The sequence below is a fragment of the Dipodomys ordii genome, unplaced genomic scaffold (genome assembly GCF_000151885.1).
Source record: "Dipodomys ordii isolate 6190 unplaced genomic scaffold, Dord_2.0 Scaffold61, whole genome shotgun sequence".
Lineage (NCBI taxonomy): Eukaryota > Metazoa > Chordata > Mammalia > Rodentia > Heteromyidae > Dipodomys > Dipodomys ordii.
Window position 1 is genome coordinate 10,348,274 of NW_012267277.1, and position 6,214 is coordinate 10,354,487.

Below are 6,214 nucleotides of genomic sequence, written 5' to 3' on the forward strand. Positions count from 1 at the left end.
GACACTGTGGCTCAAGTGGTAGAGCACTAGTCTTGAGCTGAAGAGCTGAGGGACAGTGCCCAGGCCCAGAGTTCAGGCCCCACAACTGGACCAAAAAAAAAAAAAAAAAAGAGCTGAGAGCCAGGCACTGGGAGCTCACACCTGTAATCCTAGCTACTCAGGAGCCTGAGATCTGAGGGTTGCAGTTCAAAGGCAGCCTGGGCAGGAAAAACTATGAAACTCTTTTTTTGGGGGGGAGGAGGTCCGGTCATGGGGCCTGAACTCTGGGCCTGGGCACTATCCCTCGGCTCTTCAGCTCAAGGCTCTCAAGGCTAGTGCTCTACCACTTGAGCCACAGCACCACTTCCGGCTTTTTTTCTTTTTGCTTATGTGGTGCTGAGGAATTGAACCCAGGTCCTTATGCATGCAAGGCAAGCGCTCTACCACTGAGCCACTTTCCCAGCCCAAAACCATGAAACTCTTATATCTCCAATAAACCACCAGAAAACCGGAAGTGGTACTTTGGCTCAAGTAGTAGAGTGTTCACCTTGAGCTGATGAGCTGAGGGACAGCACTCAGGCCCAGAGTTCAAGCCCTATGACCAACCAAAAAAAGAAGAAGAAGAAGAAGAGGAGGAGGAGGAGGAAGAGGAGGAGGAGGAGGAGGAGAAGAGGAAGAAAAAAAAAAGAGCTGGCAGCCAGGGAGAGTGGGATGGATCTCCTGATCTTCTTGCTTCTTGGTAGCTGAGCTTTGGGGTCCCTGGGAGGGAGGAGGTGGAGCAGCACCCCACCCTGCTCAGTACCCCAGAAGCCAGAATGGAGGAAGGTTTCAGTTAATGGAGGTCCTGAGGCCAAGCGGGGTGGGGGGGATGGAAAATGGGTGGTGTTGCATATTGCTTTTCTCCCCTCCTTCCGACAGAGTTTTCCACCCCTGAGGCCCTCGGCTGGGGCAGCTCCACGCCAGCCCCCATCTTCCACTACTACTACTACTACCCTGTCAGCCCCGTCCCAGAGGATGGCGTCTCCTGACATCCCCAGGGAAGCCCTGGAGTCGGCACAGGCACTCGAGAGCTGACCAGCCAGGCCTTCTCAGGATGCTGCTCAGGAGGTGGAGTGACAGGGCGGAGCCCATCTGGACATGGGGTTGGGCCCTAAGGGGAGGGGGGACCTCAGTGGACAGGGCTCTTAGAGCCCCCCATTAGTCCCTCTTGTCAGAGTGAGCAGGGATTCGGGGTGACTGTGTCCTCAGACTAGCATCTCCCCCTCCCACCCCTACCCCCGACCCCGCTGTCCTCTTCATGAACAATAAAGATGGTTTTCTCATCCTGTGCTTAGAATCCCAGATAAGGAGAGGGAGAGACACATGTATCTCCGGGCTGGCACAGGTGGCTTTCCTGGGGACAGTGCTCCTTGCAGAAGAGAGACTGGAACAGGGTGGAATATAATACTGAGGTGCAGAGGAGCCCCGGGGGACGGAGGGGGTAGTGCCTGTCCCATCCCATCCCCGAGTGGAGCTGGAGGGAGCGTGACAGTGCTGTTGGTCCCCAGCTCCCAGCCTTGGCTTGTGGAAGATCATGGATGTCCTTCCCATCTCCGCCCCATTCAGAGGCAAGAGGAAGGCCAGCAAAGCGCAGTGTTGGGGACTAGTTCCTCCGTCTCCCTTCGTGCAATCTCAGCTAAGCGCTGCTTTCAGCTTTTGTATGTTTCCTGCTTCCCTCTTCTGGTTGAAAATTGGGGGCCAGGGAAGTTCACAGGGCTAGAACTTCCTGAGAAATAGGTAGGTTCATTCCTGGAAGGTTCTAGAATATCCTTGGCAGTTTATTTATTTTTTGGGGGGGGTTGTGGGGCAAGCGCTCTACCTCTGAGCCACCTTCCCAGCTCAGAACACCAGTCTTGAGTGAGGTTGATATCTACTCAGGCCCTAAGTTCAAGCCTCAGTCTTAGCAAAACTAAAACAGCAAAACCAGCCACACCATCTAGGACTACTTACAGGGTATGAGTCAGAGGCAGGGCCAGGGGCTCTGGGCTTGCAAAGCACTGGGTGGTTTTAGCACCTACAGGGTACCTGAGCATCCTCCTCTAGCATGGGGGATCCCCGTGGAAGCCCCACCCCTGCCTAGGCACCAGTGCCCTTTTCCCTCCCGGCGGGCAGGCAGCTTGCTCCTTGTGGAGGAAATGGCTCAGCTGGGTGGGCACGGGGCCAGCTCCACCAGACCCAGACGGGGCTCTGGACTCCAACCGGGGCCCAATGTTTTTGCTGGAAGGTGTTCCAGCCTTCAGCCTCTGGCACTGCTGGAGACCAATTGGGGACAGGACACCACTGTCCTTTTCTTTTTATGGGCACTGGGATCATTTTCCAAACAAAAATGTGAACATGTGAGCTGGGATAGGATTCTTTCCTTATCAAATTATTTTTGTAGGCTTTATTTTGTCTGACAAGGGTATAAAAATGGCATCTGACTGGGGTGGCTGCTCAGTGGTAGAGCACCTTGGGACCCTGGGTTCCATCCCTATGAGGGGGGTGAAGGACTGGGGGTTAGAAACCTAGCAGGAGAAACAGGTTTTAGGGCCAGAGGACATGGGGCAGTTGGCATTGTGTGATATGGATGAAAAATACTTTTTATCTTTTACTTCTCTTTTCTCTTTCCATACACAAGTTTTAATCTAGAAACTAACATTTGCTATTGAGACTCTAGCCTACCCTCTCTCCCTTCCTCCCTCCCTCCCTTCTCTCTCTCTCCTCTTTCTTTTTTTCTTTTTTTTTGGTCGGTCGTTGGGCTCTGGGCTTAGGCGCTGTCCCTGCGCTCTTCAGCTCAAGGCGAGCGCTCTACCACTTGAGCTACAGCGCCACTTCTGGTTTACTGGTGGTTTATTGGAGATAGGAGTCTCACGGTCTTTCCTGCCCGGGCTGGCTTTGAACCGCGATCCTCAGATCTCATCCTCCTGAGTAGCTAGGATTACAGGCATGAGCCACCAGCGCCCGGCTCCTGAGCTGCTTTTGTTCAAGGCTAGCACTCTACCACTTGAGCCACAGCACCACTTCCTGCTTTTTCTGTTTACATGGTGCTGAGGAATCAAACCTAGGGCTTCATGCATGCTAGGCAAGGCCTCTGCCACTAAGACACATTCCCAGCCCCAAGAGTACATTTCTTTTTGGACAAGGGGGTGACAGCTTTCTAAAGAGGTGGGAGAAACTGGGCACTGGTAGCTCATTCCTGTAAATCAGACAGTCAAGGTTCAAAGCCAGCATAGGCAGGAAAGCCCCTGAGATTCTTATCTCCAATTACACACACACACAGAGACACACACACCACACACACACACACACACACACACACACCAGAAGTGAAGCCTTGGCTCAAGTGGTAGAGTACCAGCCTTGAATGAAAAACCTAAGGGACAGCGTCCAGGCCCTGAGTTCAATCCGCAGTATGGACACAAAATTACAAAAAGTAGGAGGCAGATGGCATGGCTCAGTGACACAGTGGTTACTTAGCATGTGCTTGAGGCCCTAGGGTTGATCCCAGCACCCATAGAGGCCAGCATCCTTGGTCCCTGCTAAGAGTGGGTGATGACTTGGGGAAACTGGGTGGGCCTGCCTCCCCCTTCTGAGATCCTTTTCTGAGATAAGACAGTGTCCCCGCGGGTGTCTTGCATCATTCAGCCAGTAAGTCACCACTCCGACTTTTCAGGGGTCAGACACCAGGCAGGCTGAGAGGATGCTGGGATGAGTAATTCACACACCCTCCCTGGGCCTCCAGAGGCTACCCTCCAGGGGGAAGGATAAAAACAGCATGACATCTGGGGACAATTTGTGCTGCAAAGAAAAATGAAGCTGTGTACAGCGTTAGCAGACTCGGAAAAGTGTATTTGTTATCTGCAGCTGTGGAACAAACACTGCCTCCCCAGCAACCGCAAAAGCCCTAGGCCTCACTTTTTCGATGGGTCAGGAATCCAAGTGCAGCTCGGCCATGACCCCTGCCTCAACATCTCGCACGGACTAGGACTCAGGCTGAACTGGGTGTCCCCTATGGTGGGGACCCTCCTCTTTTTGTAGGGGCAGCTGGCTTCCCTCAATCAAGGGAGAGGGCAAGACAAGACTCAGGCTCAGGCCGGAAGCAGCCATCTTTGGGTCTTTGGGTCACCGCGTATGGGAAGTTGGGACATGACTTGCGTTTTTTGTTGTGTGCTGATTCCGGTGTTTGGCTTTTTTGTGTAAGCTTGGTGTTTTGCCATATGAGTCATGAGCCATTCCTCCTCTTCTGACTTTTTGCTTTTTTTTTTTTTTTTAGCCAGTCCTGGGGCTTGAACTCTGGCCTGGGTCCTCTACCTGAGCTTCTGTGCCTGGGTGTTGTGCTCTTTTGCTTGAAGCTAGCACTCTATCACTTGAGCCACAGTGCCATTTCCAGCTTTTTCTGTGATTAATTATAGATAAGAGTCTCACGGACTTTCTGCCTGGGCTGGCTTTGAACCACAATCCTCAAATCTCAGCCTGCTGAATAGCTAGGATTACAAGTGTGAGCCACTGCCCCCTGGCTTCTTTCTGCTAATTAAATGGAGATGAATCTGCAGATTTTTCTGCCTGGGCAGGCTTTGAGCCTTCATCCTTAGATCTCAGTCTCCTGTGTAGCTAGAGCCACCAGCACACCCCACTTGACAGCCATGTTTTTTGCCACACTGTATTATAAGAAAGTCACCAGGCTCCACCATCTCCAGTGGGGTCTAAACAAAGGGGTAAACCTGGGCCCTCAGGAGATGCTTGGAACTTGCCCACTTTTAAGTTCAGGGCTGAAGGTCCTTATAAGGTACGAGGCTGTCACTGAGGTAAGATTTCAGATCTAGGGAGACAGTCTGGCTGGAGAGTTGATTGGGAAGTCAGAGTAGGGATGAAATCAAATGCTAAGAAATCCCTTTAGGAAAAAAGCACATTTTTCCTTGCTGTACTGGGATTTGAACTTAGGGCCTTATGTTTGCCAGGCAGGCATTCCACCACTTGAGCCACAGCTCACATTCCTTTAGGAAAAGGACTTGCAATTCATTATTGGAGAGGTGCAGATTGGAGTCCATTCTTCTGACATCTTTCTGGGCCGTTTGCCAGGAACAGCTAATGGAAAGGTTTTCTGAGTAGAACCCGGCCTCCCTGCCTCCCCCACCCCCGCAACCATACCCTTAGCCTTGCCAGAGGCCTCACGAACATGTGAGTTCTATTAACTTCGCAGTGAGCCCGGGGGACCAGGCAGGAGTTTGGTGGTCAGAACCCACTGGGGGCTAGTTTCCCCTGTGCTGAAAGAATGAGGCTTTGGGGATTAGGGTGCTGGGAGACACCTGCTAGAATCTGCAAGATTCATCTCCAGTTAATTAGTAAAAAGAAGCCAGGTGGCAGTGGCTCACACCTGTAACCCTAGCTACTGAGGAGGCTGAGATCTGAGGTTCACAGTTCAAAGCCAGCCCAGGCAGGAAAGCTTATGAGACTCTTCCATTAATCACAGGGGGGTAGATACTATCAGGAGTGGAGGTTTCCAGTGGGAAGGAGCTCAAGGAGGGTGCTGGGATCTGTGAGGGGACAGAGGCAAAATGCTGAGGGCTTGGAGTCCCTCCAAGTGAGGGTTGCCTCCTCACTGGGCACAGGAGCTCTGACCACAAGGTCTGGTCGTCCCCCACTCCTCACCCCTCACTCTGGGGTCCGTGGGAACCAGCAGGCTTGGTCAGGGCTGGCTTAGGCTCCGGAACCAGGAGGGGATTAACACGTAGACATGTTGTCACAGCCAGGGCACTGCCTAGTGAGGCAGATGGACACAGACTTGGGGCCTGGGAATGGGCACTCGGTGTGGCTAGATCTATGGCTGGATCATTGCCCTCTAATCTATTTTTTGTTATTGTTTTGAGACAGACTGGATCTCCCTATGTAACCCAGACTGGGTTTGAACTCTCGATCCTCCTGCCTGCTAAGATTACAGGCACGCAATACCACACACTGTCCTTACTTTCCCAGCATGGCTCTTGAGCAATAACTGTTCTAAAACTTGGTTTCCTAGGTCCAGGGGCCTGGAGCCAGACCGTGTGAGGAGCTCCGAATGGATGACTGTGAGCAAGTTACTTCAGGCCTTGTTTATGTTTTTGTTTTGTTTTGTTTTGGTCCGTTTGTGGGGCCTGAACTCTGGGCCTGGGCGCTGTCCCTCAGCTCTTCAGCTCAAGGCTAGCACTCTACCACTTGAGCTACAGCGCCACTTCCGGCT

At 52.4% G+C, this 6,214-nt stretch overlaps 1 protein-coding gene across 2 annotated transcripts in view; it reads left to right on the top strand.

Annotated features, from left to right (window-relative positions):
* Slc25a34 (solute carrier family 25, member 34) overlaps nucleotides 1-6,214 on the top strand; it is an 11,484-nt gene that overhangs the window by 3,601 nt on the left and 1,669 nt on the right. The window lies entirely within an intron of this gene.